Source organism: Choloepus didactylus, chromosome 1 (genome assembly GCF_015220235.1).
Source record: "Choloepus didactylus isolate mChoDid1 chromosome 1, mChoDid1.pri, whole genome shotgun sequence".
NCBI lineage: Eukaryota > Metazoa > Chordata > Mammalia > Pilosa > Megalonychidae > Choloepus > Choloepus didactylus.
This window is the reverse complement of record NC_051307.1, coordinates 12,678,079-12,703,930: the sequence shown is the minus strand read 5'-3', so window position 1 is coordinate 12,703,930 and position 25,852 is coordinate 12,678,079.

Sequence of the window (25,852 nt, the reverse complement as noted above, 5' to 3'; positions counted from 1 at the left end):
AGGGAGGTTCTGTTCTAATACTGATGGCTAAGGGACAAGCGGGAATTCATTGGCTGGAGGATAGAGCAGGTGTGCATGTACAGCCCAAGCAAATTCAACATGACGACTTGAAGAATTTCCAAGTGTGCCACTCTCATTTGCTTCATTTTCAAAGGAATTAGATAGCTCCTCCATCCTTTAACTGGTTGCTTTTCCTCTTCAGTTGAAAATTTTTAATAAGACAACAAAGCGAATGGAGCAAGTGAGAAAAAGCAAGAAATAAGAGAAGGGATACAAGAGTACTATAACAATAAAAAGAAATAAAAAATGCCCATCTCTGAAGCTTTCATGTACTCTACTCTTAAAAAAGAAAAGAATAATAGTATAAAAGTTATATTAAAATAGAGCAGCAGCATAATAATACTCCAAGCCATAGTTTCTTATAAATTGTGTAGACTTTGACAAACATGATCCAAGAGTCTAAGAAGAAAAGAAAATGTGTTTGCTCAGAGAACACACACACACACACACACAGTCCTCTAATCGCTAAACGTCATAGAATTGAAAATTCATTGAAAGCATAGACTGGCAGGAAGTCCATTAGATTAGAAATTGATGACCAGCTGACCAAGGCAGTTCAGAAAGAGACCAAGAGACCAAGTTTGGAGACCTCCTTCTCCCAAGTGGTCCAGCTGGTTTTCTGCTGCCCATGACCAAAAGCAATGCTTGAAAACTTTGATGTCTGTGACCAGCACCTACCACCAATATTGAGACAGACCTGGTGATATAACGTGTTCCAGCAACCCCAATCCATCCCTGATGCCTTCCCCTGGCTCATTCAAGAGAAGCTTACTTGAGTCTCCAGAAGACACTGTGGGAGGCTGGGAAACTCTGTGTGTCACAGCACTTGCCTTCCAGGAGCACTGTATTAGTTTTCTATTGCTGTGTAACAGGCTTCCACAAACTGCATGGCTTTAAACTACATCCATTTTACTAGCTCACAGTTCTGTAAGTCAGAAGTCTGTGAACTGGGTTTTCTGTTCAGTGTCTTAAGAGGCAGACGTCAAGGCATTGGCTGGTTGTGTTCTCATCTGAAGATTCTGTAGAAAAATTTGCTTCCAAGTTCATTCATGTTTTTGGAAGCATTAAGTTCTTAGAGGTTGTAGGACTGAGAATCTCATTTCCTTGCTAGCTGTCAGCCAGGGGCCACTGTCATCTCCTGGAGGCCACCTACATCCCTTGCCACGTGTCACCCTTCACCTCCAAAGTCAGCAGTGGAGACCCCCTCTCACATTGAATCCCCCTTATGCTTTGAATCTCTCCTGCCAGGAAGAACCCAGTCTCTCTCAAAGACTCACCTGATTAGGTCAGGCCCACCAAGGATATGCTCCCTTTCTTAAAACCAACTGATTTGCATTACATCTACAAAATTCATTGACAGCAGTACCTAAATTAGTGCTTGATTGCACACCAGAGGGCAGGAATCTCAGGGTTCATTTTAGAATTCTGCCCTCCCCACCCCCCCCCCCCAAAGCATCTAAGAAATATTTACTGCATGTTGAATGGATGGATAAGTAAATGAATGAAAAAATCTGGCACTCCAATGGCATTATCTTCATAACTGAAAGACAGCATAACTTTGTTGCAATTGTGTCCCATGCCTGCTTTGCAGTTCTGTGCTGACAAAGGGCCTGCATTCACATTAGTTATTAATTTGTGCTCACAGACACTCCATAAGGCAGGCCCATGTCCCCAGAACTATGTTTTCCTAACTCCTTGTCCAGTGCTCTTTTCACTACAATTTCACTACAGTTGCTTTAGGTCTTGTCTTAGACAAACTCTGATTACATTTCAACAATGTGGGGCAGTGAGTAGAATAAGGAGACAGCAGAACCCAGCAGAAACCCCAGGGCAGGTTGGGGACAGTGGTCTGGCTTATCTGCAGAAGCCAACTCCCCGGGGAAAACTGGCAAACCCTACCTGGGACCCACCTCTGCTTTCTGGCATGCAGCAGAAGCCCTCAGCAGAGGATTCAGAACCAGATTAGTCATATTATCTGTGGTCAGGCCAGTGGGTAGTGGTCACTGGTGAGATGGACTCCCTGGGTGGTGGTACCCCAGGAGGCTGCTGGGTATGGCTGTTGCACCCCCAATCCCCTGTTGAGGAGCGACAGCAGTGAAGTGAGTAGCAGGTCATCTGTCATTTGCTCTACCCCACAAAGCTGGTCGAGGAAACACTCATGGGTGAGGAGGAGGGCGGGAGCTGAGCCTTCTGGAGATAGGTCTGCGGACGGCGCTGGGTGATAGAATCTTAATGAAAGACCTGTCCCTTAGTATTAGGAAGAGTGGGGCTGAGGCTTTTGACTGTGCTACAATCAGGATTCTTCACAAAGTGCGGCCAACCGAGCTGGCAGGTGGGACAGCCAGACTCTTCTGGACTTCACTGCCCCGGGGCCCTGGGTCTTCATGCTTTCTGGAAATTCTATTGTCTCTTGAAAGAAGTTCCCATTATGTCTAAATATGTAATAGGATAGAAAGAAGGGAAATAGCACTGGGTGGTGAAAAGAACTCCAACCAGCAATTTGTTTCCCCAGGTTTGAGTCTGGGCATCTCTTCTGCTGACTGGTTGCATCTCTTGACTCAGCCTCAGTTTCCTCATTCACTTAATGCTGCTGGAGCTCTATGGACTGCATGATCCCTTCTGGCTGTGAATCCTTTATTTTATGAAGGTTTTGGTTATCTGGACCATATAGAAGAGCCTCTCTCTGGGATTAGTAACAGAACATGGCAGCCTTCTCATATTCCTTCCTTTCCCTACAATTACTGCCCCATCATCACTTAAAGTATTCAGATCTGAAAAAACAATTCACTGAATGTGACTTTTTGTAGCACCAGTTGCCACAAAAGCACATACATCAGTGATTACTGGTTGCATTTGGAGCAACAGATATACACACACAGGAGTGAACTATAAAATGTTGTTTTAATAGTATGTGGCTCACGCCCAATGCACTTAATTTGAAATCTGGGATAAAATTTGCAATCTGGCTCATTCAAAAACCTTCCACAGTCACTTGCACAATTTGACTCATGTCAATGAGAACCTTTGATAAAAGGTCATGAACTATTCAACATGGGAAGCCAAAAAGTTAGGGTGGAGCTTTATAAATTGAGTTCTGTTTGAAATAGTTAACTGTTCACAGTTAACCTGTGACTTCCTTGGGAAACTAACCTTTGCAGTGAGATTTGTCACATCATCTGGGAAGAACATGGTATCTAATTCCCAGATCCCTAATTTCCTGTGACATGGGCCTAATGAATGTCACGTTTCACTTGAACCAGGCCAGATATCCCGGAAGCATCCTTGGCTCTCTTCTGTTCATATCACTGCAATCTTCTTGGCACTCCCTTTAAAATATACCCTGATCCAGCCACTTTCTCACCACCTTCTGCTACGTCGGTCGTCTCTCCCCAGGACCTCAGGAGCCTCCTAGAAAAGCTCCCTGTTTCCAGTTGTGCTCCCCATGGTCTGTCCTCAACACATTTACTGGAGTGTTTATTAATCAGTGAAGTCAGCTCATGCCACTCCTCTGCCCAAATGCTGCAGCATTTCTCCATTTTGCACAGAATGACAGCCAAAGTCCAAAGAGGGTCTTTGTGGCCTCCATGCCCTCCTCCCCTACCGTCTCTCACCTCACCCACCTTGCACCAGCCACACTGGCCCCCAGATTGTCCTCGGAGCCCTCCAGCCGGGCTCCCCAGAGTGGGACATTTCCTCTAAGGGGATGCTCTGTGCTCACTCTCTCGGCCAATAATGGCACCTCCTTCAAGTGCTGGCTCAAATGTCATCTTCTCAGCAAGGCATAACCCGACTTTTCTAAGTAATTCTGCAACTTGTCCCCCAACCCCAGCAACCCTAACTCCCTTTACACTCATCGACTTTTTTTCATATCACTTGGCACCTGTAATATAATGCATTAATTTATAACTCATGTTGTTTGTCGTTTGACTCCTAGAATGTCAACTCCATGAGGGCAGGGATCTTTTTGTTTTCTGAAGCATCCCCAACACCTAGAACCATGCCTGGAAAATAATAATATTGAATTGAAATTTAACCTCACTTTCATGTGGGTTGAAAATCAAATTGAACAACACATTGTCATCTAATATGATAAACTGAAGGGTATTCATTTAGATATGTTTTCCTATGCTTATCATCAGCTTCTAAATTGTCTAGCTGATTATCTGGAAATACACTTAGTCAAGAGAAGTGTGCTCCAGCTGCTTGCTAGAGTACTTCACACTGATCACCTCAGAGAGGCCCACGTGCTACTTCCCAATTTGCTTTTACTATAGTAGCCTTCCCACCCATGGAATGAACACTTTCTAGGAGACAATGATCCTTCATCTCTTCCCTATCATTCTAACTGGTAAATAAAATATTGTGAATAAGGTCTATACCATACTATAATTTAAGAGTACTGCATTATACTTGTCACAATTCCAGAAGAAACAGATGCATACTCAAATTAGGATAGCCCAAGGTGGGTTTAATCAAGAGAATGTATTTAATCAAGGTGTTGGGTGACCACAGGGACAGTGCTTTAGCTGAGGAGCAGAAGGGCAAGTGGTCAGTGGAATTGTGAGAGCCCTGAGAGAAGGCCACCTCCAGAGAAGCCGTGACCTCCACGGAGACACATAACTTGCTCCAAAGGACTCCATGGGGTGGGAGCTGGGGATATGCAGCTTGATTTCACTTTCCACACTCCCTCAATGTCCTGCAGGGCTCACCATTAGCTCAACCCAACCAGGAGCCAGAGAGAAAGAGGATCCATTAATGCTGTCCTCAGAGACCACCGTCCAAGCATGTGGAACAACATGGAGAAGGATGGAGAAGCAGGCTGTAGGGGTATGGGAAGATTTCTAACACAGAGAAAAAGAGCCTTGTTGCATATTAAGGAACTTAGAGAAACAGCCCTGCCAGTGGATTTCAGAATTCACAATATATTTTACATCATAATGTAGTGGGCATGTACAAAATAGATGGAAGTGTTTTTAACAGCACATTTCTTGAAACCAATAGATATACTTTCAACTGCTTTTTAAAAAAATCTGATTCAATTCTATTCTGTTCTATTCTTTAGTTTTAAATGCTGGTTGCAATCCATTACTTTGATGCCACAACGTATGATTTAAAAAACTCTGGCCTTAGCCAATCCCGACATTTAAAAGGTAAAATCACCAGGACCTTGCAAGTTTAAGAGGCTTGTCCAAATTTATAATATATGCGATTGTTTGGAATGATGTGGATGTGTATACACACTAAAAAAAGCAAAGCAAGCAAACAAAAAAAAACATTTTCCCCAACCAAATGTTCTCTTCCACACCACATGTCTATCAGCATGTTTGAAAATAACAGTTTTGGTAATCCAGATGCCAAGTGGCCCTCCATTTAAGGATCAGTAAAACAGACAGACTCTTCATTGTGCGGTGAAAGGAGCTACAACTTCAGGGAACTGGAGGGTTGCAGCTGTGACCCCGTATGTGGAGGAGGAGCTCTTTCCGATCAAGTGCTGATTTCCTTAGGGGTGACCGTGACCGTGTGCTCATCATCCACCTCCAGGTAAAGAAGAATATTCACGCTCCCTTACAGAGGACACTTGCCAAACACTGAAAAGGTGGCCATGAAAGATTCCCCGCACACCAGGATGGAGGGCAATGGGGACACCAAAAACCACAACCTGGCATGCGTGTTACGTGTTGTTGAAAGTTGCACAGGAGGGCACGCTGCTCTGAAATATTTCACCCTGCAGAAGCTTACTTTGATGACGCTGAAAAGTAGCAGAACTCATCCCCCCTTTGCCAGGACTTTGTGCATTTTACTCATTTCAAGTCAAAGCTCATAGTCCTAATGATTTTGATGGGCCCTAAATGATTCCTTTATGCCTGGCCAGGATTGGCCAGGGTTCTACTTACAACCCTCAATATACACACTTGTCCCATAGAAAAATAAATACTCATGTAACCACGTTGGTGCTGTGCCACTTAAAATGGCCATTTTCTTAAGTACTCATTTGTGAAAGAAACTTTGCTATTTCAGCATATGCCTTTGAAAGCTGGCTTTTTTTGTGTCTCTGGTGTTATGTTTTTACTGCAGAAAAAAATTCAACATTAACTCATTCAACAGTTTGAGAGCTGACACGTTTAATGAAAAAAAAATAGTCAGGAGAAATGCATCACTCCTCGCTTTCTTGGTTCTATTTCAGAAGTTTCCACACATTTGTCACTTGGACACCTCTTTGCTTAGACTGGATTGTGGTCCCTTCAAATTGTCCTATCCATGCATCTGGATGATTATCAATTGAAGCACTCTATCATAACAGAAGACTCAAAGCCCTTTGCTTGGGATGCTTTCCCTGCTCCATGTATCCCATGAAGATGTTTCTTTCTGAAAAGATCAGTGTGAATGAGGGTCTTCAGCATGCTTGTATAACTGTGTATACATTTGGGGGGGCACTATAGGGTACACTATAGGGGACAACAAGAGGGAAAGATGAATAAAACACAGTCAGTCTTTAAAGGAATGTATACTTCAGATGGTGACACAAGACAGAGCAGATGAAAAGTAAAATCTCAATCCAAGGCTGTTGTGATTAAATGGATTTTCTTGGGGCCATCCTGGCTTTGAGGCAAACTGACAACTCCCTACTCCCAACATCGAGCCCTTCCCCCTTGTGTTAACTTGTATTCATCAATGACAGGTCAGCAAGATAAATGCTTACAATGTTGTTTCCTGATAACCTCCCCACCCCCTAAAAAAATAACCACAGTTATTAACAACAGCTGCTGTGTGTGCAGGCCATGGCCCCTCTCCATGCCAGAAATATCCAAGGTACAGTTCTTGACCCTGTTTCACCACCAGATTATCAACCAGTTGAATTTGAGAAGTCATTTGAGATTTTTCCTGCCAGCCATTTTTGTGAAAATGTGTTTACTTAAAAAAAATTTAATAAAATCTTACTTAAATATGGAGGAAAATTTGGAAAGGTAGTAGAGAGAGATCTTGTGTGCCCACACCCAGCATCTTACACTGCAAAAATGGTGCATGTATGACAACTAATGAACCAATATTGTTACACTATTGTAATTAAAGCCCATACATTCTTCAGATTTCCTTACTGTTTACCTAATGTCCTTTTTCTGTTCCAGGATCCCATCCAGAATCCCACATTGCATTTAGTTGATGTGTCTCCTTAGGTCCCTCTAGAGGTTGTGACAGTTTCTCAGACTTTCCTTGTTTAGGAAAACAAAGGGTACTGATCAAGTATTCTGTAGACTGTTCCTTGGCTTGGCTCTATCTGATGTTTTTCTCATAGCCAGACTGGGTGTTGTATTCACTTTTGTGGATGTAAATATAAATGCTTCCTGTTTATACGTGGCCCAAATATGTTGTATTGAAACTTCCACGAAGTTTGGTATTAAAAGCCAGTAGGTATTCTACAGAGAACACATTGATTGCATTGTATACATCTATGCAAAGAATGACTCACAATAAACTACACAGATGTAGTTCCTTAGACTTAAATGAAAAATAGATTTTCACTACCCTAAGCACTTTCGAAATTTTTCTATTTGTGCCCACCAATTAAATTGCTATGGTGTTAACCATATATATTACTCCATGTAGACTATCTGCTGTAACAAGCAACCAAAAAATTGTTTGGGCTTAACAAAATCAAAATGCATTTCTCATTCATACAATAGATGATCTCAGGACTCCTGGCTGGGACTGCTTTCCTTCCAGCAGCAACTTGGCATCTAGGCTTTTTTCTTCCTGACTCTACTATCCCCTGAGGTTTATAGTCCTCATCTACTTTAGTTAGTGGCCAAAAGAAGAAAAGGAAATAGGGGGAATTGGGTGGCAAGTTTTTAGCGATCAGTCTCAGAAGTGGATACATTACTTCTGCCCACCTGCCATTGCCTAGGATTCAGTCACATGACCCCACCCAGTTGCAAAGGAGGCTGGGAAATGTGGTCCAGCTATTTTCACAGGAATAAAGAACTGATCTGGAATTTGTGAACACACAGCAGTCTCTGCCGCTCTATGAATGTATATCACATACAATTTCCAGTAGATAAAAGGGATTAAAAATGACTCGGAAGATGCCTGTTGCTCTTTTCTTGCAAATAGCATTGTTTAGATTTTGCAAGCCTTCTCTGAGGAAATTTTTGGCATGGCGTCTTCTACAGAAGGATTTCTACTATAATGCAAAATGTTTCCTTAAATAGTGAAATCTGTCCTTTAAAGCAAGATACAGTAAGAAGCCTGACAAGGTGAAAACTGGGGAAATTATCACATCAAACAAATATATCTTGCACCAAATATATAAGAAAATATTCAAGTGGATATTTGGAAGAAATAGCCATCATTACCTACATTTATGGAAACATGAACCAAGCAGAGACTCATCAAGGAAAGCTGAACTCTAAAGCATAGAGCAATCTAAAGTTAAATTGCAATATACACCTTTCTGGAGAAGAAATAACTAGGTTTTTCTTTCCCAGACAGGACTGTTCTCTCTTTCATTTTTTAAATGACTTTCTTCAATCTGAGCTATAGTATGTCTGGATGCTAATTATCTAGTAGTCTAGACAGTGATGATATTATGACCAAGTTATGCACAGATAATCACTGTGTCACTGTTTCCAACACAGCCTACACATATTGCTTCACTGAGCACACTTGGCATGTGCAATTATTCACTTGATATTTATTTTCAGCATTTAAGTAAAGAATGCTTATTTAATCAAATCGTCTGGCGAACTGAGTATTTTTTTATAATTCAGATGAAATATGAGAGTCTTAAGATGAAAAGAAAAAATAATGTTAATGTTCTTTATTCTTTGCAATAGACTCCTAGCATTTTTCTTGTTTCATTCACCAGGGATGAATCTTCCACAGGTTCCTCAAATACTTTCACTATAAATCATTCCCACCCAAATGAGATGGTTTGCTCAAAGCCATTCTGATAGAGAAGATGCAGTAATTTCTGGAGATGTCTTTTACTTCCACATACTCAGGCTTTGCAATCTGGTTTTATATACCTACATTGTCATCCTTGACCACTGCAAAGGTCACAAGGTAATGCACAACCACTCGGTCCTTAGATGTTTATTAAAAAAGAAACATTTGCTTTGTGTTTAAAAATTGCCATCTTAATGAAGTCTAAGGTGATGATGTCATGGCATTAGTTAAACCCACCTGAAGGAGGAAATCAATGCAGAAATGAAAAACAGTATGGCTTGGGAGGTAGGAGGATGTTCCAGACACAGTGTATAACAAGGTTTATTTTTGGCTTTGAATGAGAAAATGATCAAAGGGATCTGGAAGGAGTTTGTTTTGCCAAGGAAAAGGCATAGACTCAAGCAGACACACAGCTGCCCCTCCCTTAGCAAGGGGTGACTGTTGATACAGCATGATTTTGATGACAGTGTAGAGGCTCTGGGGTACTATTTGATGTGCTATTTCCACCATTCTAATCACTGGAGTCAATGTATTACCTGAAGAAGGCCCTGTTAAATGAAACTCTATGGCTGCCAGGGGTAAATGGAATTTTTCCCCACTGCTGTGATGTCAGCTTGCTTCCTTTCTCATGTAACAGGGAAATGAGAGAGAGGAATTTAAAATCGATCTGTGCAGGTTCAGATATTGGGAATCTTCCAGGATAGGTGGGGAAGGTTCAAGGGGGAGACAGTGAAGCAGGGTGCAGAGGGCAACCAGGAGGCAGGAAGAAGTTTTTATGAACCTACTAAAACCCATAGATGCAGATTTCCAATAACAAGTTCTCTTTTCTTCATAATTCTGAGTAAAAACAGCTCTTCCCAATTGTAGTGGATTGAATAATGTCCCCCAAAAAGATAGTCCACCCAGAACCTGTGACTGTGACTGTGTTTAGAAAAAGTGACTTTGTAGATGTAATTAAGAAACTTGAGATGAGATCATGATGTATTAAGGGTGTACCCTAAATGCAGTGAGTGATGTCCTTATAAGAAAAAGGCAGAGGGAGGTGGGAGGCACAGAGACATAGAGAGAAGGTGACGTGAAGATGGAAGCGAGATTGGAGTGAAGTAGCTACTTGCCAAGGAATTTGCCAGCTGCCACCAGAAGCTGGAAGAGACAATGAAGGAGTCTTCCCTGGAGCCTTCAGAGAGAACATAGCCCTGATGACGCTTAGATTTTCAACTAATTCTGACCTCCAGAAATGTGATAAAATAAATTTCTGTTGTTCTAAGGTCCCCAATTTGTGGTAATTTGTTACAGCAGCTCTGGGAAACTAAGACACCAAATAAACACTGGACCATGATCAACATATCCATGTCAGAATACCAACCAGTCCTCAAAGTATTTTACTTTTTCCTTTGACTCATCTCTTGAGCTACTTCATGTCTTCCTTTCTTCTAACTGGACATATCACTTGACCAGGATCCCTGATATCTTTTTAACACTTTCTACCCTCAGTTCTACCCTTTTCAGGAGAGTCCTTGGCAGTGAGGATGGCAGAGTTTCTATATTGGGATTTTTTTTTTACCATTTTTTAATTGTGAACTTTAACATATATACATAACGTGATAACTTTCAATGTGAGATTTCACAAGTGGTTATAGAACAAATCTCAAAGACTGTCATGGGTCACAGTTCCACAACTTTAGCCATTTCCATTATTGCAAAATAGAATACACATACAGAAAGGTGTCATATCTTGATGTACAGCTCAACAAGCCGTCATATAGGTAATTTCAAAAAATGTATGGGTTATAGTTCCAGTCTCAGTTCTTTCCTTATTATGCAATACAAGGCATTTACAGAAAGGTGAAGACCTTCAAGGCACAATTCAACGAGGAGCTACAGAGCAAATCCCAAGGGTTGCTATAGGCTACAATTCCACCATGTCATTTACCTCCTTCCACACATTCCAATACCCCAGCATCCAAAAATATATACATAATCAAATAAAGTTTCAGCATTCATAGACCTTTGTTCAGTCTTATCTTGCTTGTTGCTAGTCCTTCCACTCACTTAATCTCTTTCTCCATCTTCAGGGATATCCTATGTAAGGATTTAAGCAGACTCCGATGGTGGTGGCTGGGGATGGGAGTGGGATGAGCAGAGATTAGGGAATCCACTGCTGTTGTTCCTTATAACTTAAGTTATAGTTCAATGAAAAGAGCTAGGTCTTTTTAAAAGGGACTGTTAGTCACGTTTCGTGCAAGACTGAGAAAACATTAATTGTTCGTATTAAAGAATATTAATACTGCCTTTTCTTGAGGTGGCTTGAGGGATCTTATGGAGTTTACCAGAGGCTGAAGCTTGGTGCCTCGCTCTGCCCTTGGTATTTATCCTAAGTTATGGTAACCATACGATTTGTCTTCTACATTGGGACAACTTCTGAGAGCGAAAAGGGAGTGATCGATAATCATCCCAAAGAAATGGGTAAGGAGATGTGTGGTCACCCTCTCACTGCTCAATTCCACATGATTATGCCACACCCACTCCCCTGCCCTCAAGACCCATTCAGCATCTTGGTTACTCTCACCTGGGAGTTCACAAACAGGATAGAATATTGCCCAGCGTGCAATTTGGGATATAAAAATCCCAAGCTACCAAATAGCATCGGATACACATTGATCCAAGGACATATAATGTGAAGCTTAATCCTTTTTAGTCGTTCTTCTGATTTTGTTTTGTTGTTTTGTTTTGTTTTCTGAAAATGACAGAAGCAATTAATTTGAGCCAACATATCTCTAAAAAGCAGAAAAATATGATTTGTTATATCACTTGTAGTGAATCAAAAACTGTCTTATTAGCCTATTTTATGTTTTCCTCCTAGAGGCATTTTTATTTTGGGGGAAACAAGTTTTTGCTGGCCCAAAGAACAATCTCACGCAAATAGCACCAGTATTCTCTGCTAGGAATAGCAAACACTTAACTCTGAAGGGGGAAAATTCTAGCTTCTATTTATTTATACTGCTTTTTTTCTCTCAACAATTGCTGTTCTCTGTAATTTGAATGTCTACAAAAATAGCAGTTATATAAACATTAATGTTCAAAAAACTATCATTTCAATGTAGCAAATCCTGGAAGCTGAACATTAAGGAATCATGAGATTTTCCCCTCTAAGCAAAGGGAGGGAGTTCACAATCTTTTTATCCCAAAAAGGTATCCTTCAAATCCTTTCAAGTTCAAATTATTAAGCAGGCCTGAATCACCATTAGTATTGCATCTTAGTAAACGTTCATTTTCTATCTGGCTCCATGGCAGACTTGAATATTTTATTTCTGTACTTGCTGGTTTTCCAGTGTTAGTATGAAGTCTTCCTTTCCTTCAACACAGGTATTCCTTTTCTACCCATAATAAAATAAATAGATGCATCCCAACAAGGCTGGCTTTAACACCTAGAAACCTCGTATGAAATAAATTCAATTATCCCATTGACTTTCATCAATTCATAGATATATGCCCACAGTGGGAAAAAATTCCCTATGTTCTGAGTAGAAACTCTTCCCAGGAAAGCTCATGAGATTAGAATGTGGCTGATGGAATTCTAGAAAGTGCTGGCCCAAAAAAGAAAAAAAAAAACAAAACAGCAGTGTGTGAAGGGATAGAGGAATTTACAAAAGCTAAACACAGGTAAGGTGCTTATGTGTGTGTATCAAGATGCCTCACCTGGCGCAGAGATAGCTCCTGTGCGTCTGCCCGTATCTAGACTCAGCAACAGCCTGCAGGCTGACCTCATCTCAGGGCATGTTCTCTTCCCCCGAAATCCTTAGGCTCATCTAGAGCTACAGACGCCTCTGAAACTTCGAGAAGCTCTCAGCCCCCACTCCCCAACAGTCAAAATGCATTTAAGGAACTTCCACGTGGTGGTCCCTCGGGCCCACTGCCCCTGGTAGCTGTACCCATTACATTAACACTCATCCATAGGTTTCATTGAGATGCCACCATGTTAAAGACACTATACTAGATACAGTCCTTCACCCAAAAGGATACATACTCTAACAGGGAGAGGAAATGTCTGCAGTAACCACAGTACCTAAAATAGAGGGGATATTAAAACCACAAGCAGATCATGAGGGCAGAGGGGGCTAGTTTTGCCCAGAGAATTGGGAAGTGATTCCTAGAAAAGATACTGATTAAGTTAGACCTTAAAGATGCTTCAAAAGGCCCTGGAACATAAGGCAAGTGGGGTAAAGAATGGGAAAGAATCCTCCATACAACCCCATGGAAAGCTCAGAGGTCTAATACTTAAACTACACAGAAGAATAAATAATCTGTGACTAGTACTAAGGATACAGTGAGTAAGGGGAAAGAAAATAGATTACGGGAAAGGTAGTTGGTACCAAATTATAACTAGACAAGTATGTTTTAAATGAATGAATGAATAGATGATTGAATATTTTTAAAAAATATTCTTCCCTCTTACAGAAATCTAGAAAGGAATTTTTAACCAAATAAAAGAGCTCATTTTTTTTTTCATGGGGACGACTTTGTTACTATTTTGAAACTGATAATAGTGAATGGAACACGGAGGATTTGGCCAGCAAAGTTGGTAAGCAACTAAAAGATTTCAAGAACTGGTAAACAGCTAAAATATGTCAGCAACTGGACAATTTTGAGTTGTCCAAGTAGGAAGACATTACTTTTTTGAAGAACACAAAGTAAATGATGGAATCATTTAATAGCTTGGAAAACCACTTACAGGAAGAATAGACATGCTAAAAGACAGTCAATTTTTGTCTAATTATAAAGTAGATGCTTGAGAAATATGGCTAAATAAATAAACTAAATATCCATAGGAAACCGTCACCCATCTTCCTTAGAACATAGGACGTTTCCCAAAAGACAGTAGAGAAGAGGTGATGAAACTTCTGTATGGATTGATTTGAAATGTATACAACTGTCATTTGTGTATAAATGATCATCTAATAAAAGCAAATCATATTATTTAACTTAATACTAAATGGTGATGTTGCTGTAATTAGAGTCTTAACATAGGAGTTTATATAACTTATTCTATTTTATAGTATTAGAAAAGCAAGCTAAGTGAATTCTAATTAGCCCTGAGAGCAGCTTTTTAGAATTTAACTGATTTTTAAGATTGGGATAAACTAGACTGTTAGTAATACAATTCATAATTATGAGATTTACAGAATTTGAATTAGGGCTATAGTTGAAAAAATGATTTCTCATAAAAATTAAATGTTAGTTTAGATAAAATGCTTAATTTTAAAAGTTGTTGCCTTGAAAGTGATTTCTTTTTATGAGGAAAGTACACTTTTTATATTAAAAGCAAACAATTGTATTTTTATTTCAGTGGGAAAAATATTTGTGTTTTAAACGACCACAGGATCATTAAGTTGCATCCTCTGTGGAAGATGTTTCCCAAGCTGAGGTTTTAAACTCCAATTGCTGTCTGAGACTCTCTCGTTCTTAATACAGGATATTTTGGAAACATATTTTAATTTTTTCCCACAAAAGTATTATTTCTATCTCTAAATGAAATCCACAAAAGCTAGTTTCTCTAGTATATTGTGAAAGTCGGGCCCTGAGCCAATAGGATCTAATTCTGTCTGTAATAAAATTTAACACACACAAACACACACTTAGTAGAAAAGGAAATAACATGCCCGGATAGCTATGTTTTTTGAACAGGAAAGAAAAAAAAAAAAAAACTCCAAACTTTCCATTGACAATAACAATAGTAATTTTGTTGCAGAGTTTTCCTTAAGGATCATTTCATTTCATTTATATTTTAAAATTTTAAATAGGCAATATATGCACATGGAAAAAAATGCAATAGGCACAACAAGAAGATAAATGGTGAAAATTGAGTCTCCCTTCAAACCCAGCCCTCAGGTCTCTGGGTTCTCTTCTCTAAAGTTAACCATTATTAACACTTTCTTTAATTGTTCCAGAAATGTTCTACAACAGCATAATGTCTGTAATAGTGCTGTCCAGTAGAAATATAATGCAATCCACATATATAATTTAACACTGCATAGTAGCTACATTAAAAATTTTAAGAGAAACAGGTTAATTTAATATTATATCTTATTTATCACAATTTAACCAAAAGCTTATCATTTCAACATGAAAACAATATAGAAATACTAATGAGATATTTGACATTTTTTTTTTTTTCCCCTGCTAAGTCTTTGAAATCCGGTGTGTAGTTTATACTTCCAGCGTATCTCAATTCAACTAGCCACCTTTCCAGGGGCTAGTGGCTGCTATATGGGACAGCACTATTCTATAAAGTTCTATAAAAGATAAGAACACAGATCTTTTTCTTTTAAAAAATGCTATCATACAATAAACATTGTTCTTCAGCTTCTTACTATTTTAAACACTGCTTTAAAGTTACATATAAACATATATGTATATGTAAACTTAGATATAAAGTTAAATTTTTACATATATGCATTCATATATGTGCATACATATTATAGAAAAATTAGAAAATATTGAGAAGGAAAAATGAAAATAATCTATAATACTATTTTAACATTTTAGTACAAGTATAAGGATAGTTCTTAACCTCTAGGACTAAGTATAAAATATAAATAAAATTTAATGAGGAGGCGGGGCAAGATGGCAGACTGGTGAGCTGTATGTTTTAGTTACTCCTCCAGGAAAGTAGGTAAAAAGCCAGGAACTGCGTGGACTGGACACCACAGAGCAATCTGTCTTTGGGCATACTTCATACAACACTCATGAAAACGTGGAACTGCTGAGATCAGCGAAATCTGTAAGTTTTTGCGGCCAGGGGACCCGCGCCCCTCCCTGCCAGGCTCAGTCCCGGGGGAGGAGGGGCTGTCAGCTCCAGGAAGGAGAAGGGAGAATTGCAGTGGCTGCTCTCATCGGAAACTCATTCTACTGATTCAAACTCCAACCATAGATAGACTGAGGCCAGACACCAGAGACTCTGAGAGCAGCCAGCCCAGCAGAGAGGAGACGGGCATAGAAGGAAAACAACACGAGAAGCTCCAAAGTAAAAGCAGAGGATTTTTGGAGTTCTGGTGAACACAGAAAGGGGAAGGGCGGACATCAGGCCTTGAGGCGCATATGCAAATCCCGAAGCAAGGCTGATCTCTCTGCCCAGGGCACCTTTCCTTAATGGCCCTGGTTGCTTTGTCTATTAGCATTTCAATAACCCATTAGATCTCTGAGGAGGGCCGTTTTTTTTTTTTTTTTTTTTTTTGGTTGGGGTAATGGGGGCGTGAAGTGCGTTTCATCAAACACATAACATGCATTGCCTTTGAAAACAAGGGGAAGCTGTTCTATTTTTCGCCTGGAGCCAACTTGTGCCTTCATACAGCTGTGTTTGTATATATAGATATGGTACAGAAATTTGGAAAATTACCATATGAAATTATTGTTTATCTTTTCTTCTCAGGGGAACAAAGTTTTGCATAAGCTTTTCATTGGCAAAGAAAAATCTCAGTGTCTAGTTGATGAAGTATAAATTTTAAAATAATGCAGTGTGGTGCTGTGGAAAGCAAACCAGGCTAGCCTTCGGTAACATCCTGTGTTCATCCTCATTCTAACCATGGCAAGTTTTTAACGTGACCTTCACCACGTCACTTAATCAGGTTAACAGGTTGGGCCTCAGCAACCTGTTTCAGGGTTTAGGAGGTACGACTGGGGATTTTTATACCACAAACAATTTAATAATTTTACTTCCATATATTGGGGCAATTATATTATACCCTCCTTCAAAAGTAGCTATTTTTAATCTTTGTGACAAGAAAGTGTGTTACTCACAAAATACTGCTGGATAAAATTCTTTCAAGATCTCTGTTTGGTTTATAGCACAGCTTGGCAACTACAGCCCCAAACCAACCTGTTTTTGTATGGCCCTTGAGCTAAGAATAGACTTTTCCATTTTTAAGTTATTGAAAAAAAATCAGGAGATGAACATTCTTAACATGAGAATTGTATTTAATTCAAATTTCAGTGTCCATAAACAAAGTTTTATTGGAACACACCCATTATCATTCCTTTATATCTTGTCTATGGTAGCTTTTGTGCTACAGTAGCCGAGTTGAGTAGTTTCAACAGTGATCTTAGGGCCTGCAAAGTATGAAATATTTACATTGTGGTCCTTTACAGAAAAAGTTTGCTGTTCTCTAATTTCCAGTGTTTGAAAATAAATAGTAGTTTGCACAAAGAATAGATGACATTTATTAAGCACTTAGAACACTCCAGGTTCTGCATTAATTAATGCAGTTGATTTTTTTTTTTTTTTTTAATACAGCTGCCTTATGATGTAGGTAGTAGAACCAGCCCCAATTTTGTTGATGAAGAAACTCAGGCTTGCCCATCACACACAAGCTCAGGCTTGCCAAGCTGCAGAAAACCATAGGAACCAGGATTTGATTCCAGGACTCCTTGATACAGAGCCCCGGCCTCTAGCCACTGCTCCAGAGCATGCACCTGGTCCATCCTTTACTCAAAAGATAGCGATGCTTTTTTGGCAATGGAGAAAGGGCCAATCTGCATTAGGCGTTCCTGACAAAATCACTGATGCCTTCAGGACTATGAAAAAGAACTTAAAATTACATATTCAACTGAAGTCTACCCATCTACAAAATGTACAACAACACACAAGTGAAAAGTTAAAAGAAGTCATATCTTCAAAATAACAAATGATGCACTGCAAGGCTGCAGAAGCAGCGTAGTCTACTTGTCTACTGTGAGGCTCCAAAGGGCCAACCAATGAACCGGCATCCATTCATGACAACATTATCACTGGTATGGAGTAAAATAAATAATCATCATAATAATAAAGGCAATGTACTGAGTGTTTCACAGAACTGAATTACTCAGCTTATAGATAGTCCTTTATCATGAAATTACATCCTTTCCAGTATTTGATGTAAAATATTTTCCCTATTACAAATGATTATATGATATCATAGTACTTATTTGACTTAATGTACTTATTTGACAAAATGAAAATGTAGACAACCTCATTTTGATCCTTCATGTTTTCTGTTTCTGTTTTTGTGTTTTTAATTGCTTGGTCTGTGGAATCCTAAAGTCTGGGAACCAATGGTTTTCATGTCTTTTGACCCATTAATTTGATTTCTAGGAAATTATCATCTGGAAATAATGTGTGATTTAAGAAACAATTTATAAGCAAAAATGTATACTATAGCATTATTTGTAAAGAAGCAAAGTTCAAAGTACAATCATGGAATACTTAAATTATGGTATAGTCATATGATAAAATGATATGTGGTCATTAAAAATCTCTGTGCAATGTATCTAAGGACATAGAGAAATAATCACACTATAATGTTCAGAGGAAAAGAAATAAACAAAAACTCTATATATAGCATGATTGCAACTTTATGAAATAAAATGTAAATTATAATATAAGAAAATGTGCCTAAATGTCATCATAGTTATATACTTTTTTCTGTCTTCTGTAATCGCTATGGCCTTTTTCAGTAAATATTTATATTTACATGTGAAGTCTCTGTCTTCTGGCCCTTTTTGCCTTTTATTTTTCCTTCCATTCTCCTCTCTTTTTGTCCTTTACTTCTGTATTCTGGAAGAGCTCTAAATACCAGTGCTATTTTCTGCAGTGTCAATTCTGCAGTTGACAGTGTGTAATGGAGCTTTTGATCCTGCTTCAGGTTTGGTTTCTTTTTCTTCTTTCCTCATTCCACTCAAGCATCTATTTCTGACTCTGTCATCTCATCACACTTTTCTACTGCTGTCTCATAGAGACTATATATTTCTGCATCCTAAGTATCAAATTATTTTCTTCTGGTTCCCTTGGTAAACAATTTTTAGAAGGTGTCCTCTAAATAACATTCTTCTGAATGATGTTTCCTTCTTCTTGATATAGAGTAATTTTAGCATTTACTAAGTTATCTCAGCAGACTCAATATCTGCTGATAAGAAGAGTTGGTACTTGCTTCTTGCTCTTCTCAGTTCCCCTCTCAGATCCACAGTGGCAGGATCTGGTAACTTCAGTCCCCCTCCCCATGCTCAGTGTTCCCCTATCGTGTATCTGTTGGGCTGAATTGGGACCTTCCCCCACACTTGTGGGGTCGCTGACACCCTGAACCAATAAGCACAGCAGGCTGCATGTCTACCAGGTCTCTTCATGTGCTCATTTAACCTCCTTTGCCCATCCCCACCTCAGGCCCCCACCCACCTCTGTGACCCAGCCTTGGTCACATGGGAACTCATCTTTCCCCAGCTCCTTTCCAGGAGACTAATGTTTGAGCCTTGTAAGAACTGCTTCATGGCTCCTTGCAAACACCAGGCTGGTTCTCATTCCTACCCCAAACCCCTCCACATACAACCAACCCTAGCCTTGCTAATGCCTTTTTGACTTGGAGACTCAACCCAGAAGTTCAAGGGTCACCTCCTTAGTAGGTCTCAGCTGGGTTAGACTCCCTTTCTAGCATGACCAGCCATCCTGTTTGTCCAGGGACACAGGGATTTCAATGCCAAAACCAGGAAAATCTTCAGCAATCTGGGATGGGTTGGTCACCCTACCTTTCTCAGTGGTCCCATGATTCCATGTGCCTATTTTTCTATAATTTTACCTCCTAAATTTATATTAGAATGATCTGATTTGGGTGTGTTTTCCACACTAGACCACAAATTCCTTTGGAATGTATTTTTTTCCCCTTATCTGTACCGCCAGCACTTCACAGGTAGGGTTGGTGTTCAATGTTTTTGAATGAGCAAATGATAAGGAAACTGCCAAATCTCTTCAGCATTGTCTTGATATTTACTCAATATTTAATCCTGGATTGCTATGTTCTGGGCACTGTTCTCTAGGTAGTAGCTTTCATATTCCTATTGTCTAAGAGCCACGGGCCACATCCCAAAGGTCTTTCAGTGGCATTACTCTAGAAGTGCCCCACCGAATGCCTAATTTATTTAACCAATATGCCAACACTAAACCATGGTGGCTAGCCACACCGGCAGATAGTTTTCCAAGAATCAAAATTTGAAATTCATCACTTCCCTAGAAAACTGAACTTCATCCTAAAGTTGTTTGGTGGTTGCTGTTTTTTTAATTGAGTACAGACATCAGACTAGAATTTGGTATAAATCCCTTTTTTAAACTGATAGCATATACATATAAAAATTATCATTTCAAAGAATATTTTCCTAAGAAATGATTAGATAGCTTTGTGGAATCCTGTACTGTCAATAGCATCAGTCCAGTTTTTAAAGCACTTGGAAAAGAATGGGCAATGCCCAAGAAATGTAATATATACTGATAAATAATTTTTAAATATATTATTTGTTATGCAAGTTATATATGTTTACTTTTGAAAAATGAGAAAATATAGATAATTGTAAAGAACAGAAACAAAAGCCACCTGTTATCACACACTCTTTACATAGCTAAATTCACATCTTTCCAATATACTCCTCAGGCACAATTATTAATATTCATGAGTATTTTACCATATGAAGAGAACATTTTTTTGTTATTAACAACTCTGTATGGAATATCATTGTAGTTAAATATTTTTGTATATTCTTATGTATCACCTTAGGATAAATCCTTAAAGATGAGATTTTAGGTCAAATTGTATTCTGAAATTCTTTTGATTCAAATATTCAACCTATTTTTATGGCTTTGGACAATAAAAAAATTTACTGGTGATGATGGTCATCTTGTATGGACTTGTATGGATATTTTGCATTCTTTTCTAGTTTCCACAGTTCAATTTGAAAGATAATTTTTTTGCAGTTCAATAATCTTATTGATGACAAGAAAGTTTACTTTTGCCTACAGGAGGATTATGATAAAAATAATGCATTTTAAGTCAAGTACAAAAATTCTCTATTTACATTGCTTAGACAAAAAAAAAATAGTTTGAAAATGTAGAGTGGAGTTAAGTTGAATGAGTTAAAAGTACCAGTGGTATTTTAACTGTCTCACTGGAGAGACATTCCAAAATCTTGCAGCACAAGAAATACTTTGAAAGTCGGTCTTAAACTTAATCCCATAGGAGTGGGGCTTGGCAACCAAGTCAGCGTCTTTCTTGTAACCCTAAGAAGTTCACAGATTCCAGGAAGCTTCCATGCATTGTGCAATCCAGATTCTACCCCATGAATCTTTCTGGCATTTGCGTTTATGAAATTTTCTAATTTTCTAAAACATCGTACACATCTTCTTACAATAATACTGTGTATCTCTCAATCATAAAAGTGCCATTTTTATTTATAGTCTCCAAAAGTCAGTAAAGACTCCCTCTCCAAGTAACAGGGAGAAGGATCTGGAATCACTTTATGAAGTGTACCTAATAATAATATGACAACAACATGCCACGTTATCATACCTCAAACTAAGCTGAGACAGCCTGGTCAGTACTTGGCTATCTTTGAAACAAAATCACATTCTTCAGGAAGTGGTGTTGGTAACTCAATAAGCAGCAGCTGTTGTTGGGTCTTTGCAAAAAATGCCTCATCGTTTGACCCATGTGAGTACCTCCTCTGTTACAACTGAGGGACAAAGTGAAGATCTCTAGCTTTTTATTAGTGATTAAAAAATCTCTGGACAAATGAACACATGAAAAATCGTTGCTCTTAATCTGAGGATCCTACCTCAATTAAAACGTACTCTGTTCCCATCAATTTCTCTGTAATATTAATTTGCACTTATTACCCAGAAATTCCATATGCATAAAATGATTGCTCCATTCCCTCCTATCTTAATATTAAGTGCTACATCCCTGTGCCATTTTAAAAGCTTTCTAAAGACCCTTTTAAAATGAAAGGTGATATCACTGAATGTAATGTTTATTTACTAGATAGCATGATCCCAGGCTTCCAGAATGCTCCATATAAATAACAACCCAGCAGCATGCATTGCATTTAGTAGAAATTTGAGCCCATCAATTTTACATGATTCTACTAAGAGGAGTATAGAATGCTAATGATGCTAATGAGAATTTGATGTTGACGGAAGATTCATTTATAAATAAAAATGTCCAGAAAGATTATTAAATCAGATGATGGTTTGTCAATACTCATCCTAAAGTCAGTCTCACTATCAAGAAGACCAACCACATTTTCAATAACAATAATAAATAGTTATGATACTGTGTTGTACTTATGTAGCAGTTTTCATCAGTAGACCTAAAAAGATATGTATTAAATTATCTTCAGACTCTTTGACAGCTGGGGATTTGAAGTATCTCCTTCCAGGAGGAATCTAAGTCATCATGTTCATCATTATGCTGCAATGGCTTTAGTCATCCTGGTTCAACTGGTGACAGATCCGATCCTGTACGCAACAGGATGACATGGACAAGAGTTAGTATCCTCTGGGAGGAGAGAGTTTGACATCATCCAGATTATGCCTCCAGTCTGATTCTCTTGCTCATGCCTTACTTCTCCTGAAGCATCTGTGGAGCTGGGAAGAGTAGCATATGCACAGACCAATTTTATTTGCTGAAATTCATACACTTTATTCCTTAATAAAGTCACTCGGGGTCTCTACCCATCTTTAAGGGATACAGCAGGACAGCTAACTCTTTTCATCTGTTTTGACAGATTGACTGTCATAGACCCAACCAGTATATTATAAAAATTTTAATGAGTATCAGTTTCCCATAAGTATGTCCAGTCACTGGCATCTGATACAATTGCTAACAGTCCCCACTCCTTCCCCCTAGAATAGAAAGATTTAGTACTAGATGAGTGAACTCACCTTAAAAGCTACCTAGGACTGATTTTCATCATTCTCACTTAAAAGGGACAGAGACAAACTTGATCGGCCTGATGGAACAGGTAGGAATGAAAATGTAGACCCAGGTGAGGAACAGAAGAAGAAAAAGAGAACTAGAGGAAAGAGGATGCAAAGAGGCATGAAAATTGCTTCGAGTACTCATAGGGCCATGACATAGAGAAGGGTGAAGCTTGTTCTATCCCGTCCTGAAGAGACAGAATTAGGGTCAGTGCAAAGACCCCAGCTAGGGGACATTCTAGTTCCCAGTGACAAAGCAAACGTCATGGCTGTCTGACGGAGTTACCTTGGAAAGAACAAGTAAGCCAAGGAGAGAAGAGATAGGTATAATCACTATGTATTCATTAATTCCACAAATATTTATTAAACCATTACTCTGTTGGACACTATGCAAGATGCTGGAGATACAATGGTGAGAAAAGACACATGTGGTCCGTGCCATCTCGGACTGGCTTGTCTAGTGGGGGAGGAAGATATCGTTCTGATCATAACTTTCATAAATGGAGAATAATAGCTTCAATAAGTCCTGTGGAGGGATGGAGTGTGAACTGTGAGATTGAGCTAGTCTGTCTGGGTTAAGAGAAACTTCCCTGTGAAAGAAACACCTTACGTGAGACTGAAGTATGATGAGGAGTAAACTAGGTTGAGGGGAGGTAATGAAAAGGATTTGAAAGAGGTAAATGTGTGTCCGAGTTTTCTAGGGAAGCCATCAGGAAGCACCACAAACCGGGTTGCTTAAAATATTGGAAATTTTTTCTTTCTCAGTTCAGGAGGCTCACAACCAGAAATCAAGGTGTCAACAGGGTTATGGTCTCTTTGAAGTTTCTAGGGAAGGAAACTTCCTTTTCTCTTCCAACTCCTGGTGGCCACCAGCATTCCTTGGTTTGTGGCTGCATCACTCCAGTCGCTGCCTCTGTCTCCACAGGGCTTTCTTCCCTCTGTGTTTCTGTATCCAAATCTCTCCTTCTTTATAAGAATTCCAGTCACCCTAATCCAGTATGACCTCATCTCAATCAACCTGATTACATCTGCAAAGACCCTATTTTCAAATAAGGTCACAGATGCTAGGGGGTAGAACTTGAACCCATCTTTTCTGTGGGACAACGATATCACCCACTCCAGTGCCTGTGCAAGGAAATGGAAAAAAAGGAGTCAGCAAAGGCAGAACAAGGGGGCTTTGCAGAGCCACATCAGGGAAATTTGTCTTCATCTTAGGAACAACAAAATCACTGAAAGGTTTTTTCTTTTGAGAGGTGGTGGGGTGCCCACGTTTGTACTTTGAAAAGGTCACTCTGGCTATAGAATGGAGAAGGACTGGATGAGGCTGAAGTATTCACCAGGAAGCTAGAAGAATCCTGGCCTCATGGATGTTAGGTATCCAAATACTACTGGACTTAGTTGTCCAGTACAAATGCTAATAGTGTGTTGTCTCTATTAGGAGTTTAGGACCTTTGCTTCATTAATCTACTAATTCAGTAAGCATTCAACATGTTGAAGGATATTAAAGTGGAAGTTAGACCTTAGGTCATCATTATTGATCCCCTATCTTTTCCATGTTCTTGTGTTGTTATTGCCAACAATAATTTATTTTGACTTTAGGAATGTTATTCTGTATTATTGGCTGTGTAAAGATCATATATTGAAATATGCAACAAGTTACTCTATCAATTATTAAAATAGTCATGAAGGAAGACAGTGTTTATTTATACCAAAGATTGTCTTTAAATAGTTTTGTGACAAAGTTCACAAAATTACAAAATAAAGCTCACCTGAAAAACGAAGTTGTTTGGGAAGCCTGTAAAACTTATGAAGAACTCATTTATTCTCACCTCCATATTTACAGCATTTCTCATGAAGATGTATACTTAATACATGAATGAGCTAGGCCACAATGGCTTTCACATGGAGTTTTATTAAAAATTAATGCCTTTATAAAGGTTTTATGGAGCAGAGTTGGGAAAAGTAAAGAAGTTTTTTATAATTCAAAGGTATTTTCTATGTGTCCAGAAACAATGCCAATGATTTCTTAGGTCTAGTTATTAAAACAATTACATTTAATTTTATTATTCCCTGTTAGTGACTTATCTTTTTCTACAAAAAAATATGTGTGCTATACTATTAGTATTCATTCATGTTTCACAGTGGTTTATTTTGTGGTTTAACTTAGCCGCAGCAAGCTAAACAAGCTAAGGAGGGCTTTTTGGCTTATATATATAAAATGTTTACATGTACATTAATCCTTTGTTGGGGGTGGAAGGGTGAGAATGGATAGGAGAAAACTCTAAAGGGCTGTGATGAATCCCACTTAGAGTCAGCAGAAAGCGATGTAGGCTTTTCGAGAGGAGTATGCTGGAACAGAGCAATGAAAATGCACGATTCTGTTTCGGTGGGAGTTTTGCATGGGGGTTTTCACTGTGACTCCGTGATCAGAAAACAGAGTCCTGTACAAATGACCCTCCCGTGCTTTAGCTCCATTCTGAGCCCAACACTTACCCCATCAAACAATGAAATCAAAGTGTGAAGATATGAAAGTTCGGTGTGGTTCCATTTTCTCCACCTTAAATCACATGGCTTGATGACACAGGCAGACATTCTTATAAAACAATCCCAATTCAAAAACAAAAAGTTGCTAACATGCTCACAGACATAGGGGACTGGTGGTTTGATGGGCTGAGCTCTCTACCACAGGATTTGACCTTGGGAAGACTGTTGCTGCAAAGGAGAGGCTAGGCCTCCCTATAATTGTGCCGAAGAGCCTCCTCCCGAATGCCTCTTTGTTGCTCAGATGTGGCCCTCTCTCTCTACCTAAGCCAACTTGAAAGGTGAAATCACTGCCCTCCCCCCTACATGGGATCAGACACCCAGGGGAGTGAATCTCCCTGGCAACGTGGAATATGACTCCCGGGGAGGAATGTAGACCCGGCATCGTGGGATGGAGAACATCTTCTTGACCAAAAGGGGGATGTGAATGGAAATGAAATAAGCTTCAGAAGCAGAGAGATTCCAAAAGGAGCCGAGAGGTCACTCTGGTGGGCACTCTTATGCACACTTTAGGCAACCCTTTTTAGGTTCTAAAGAATT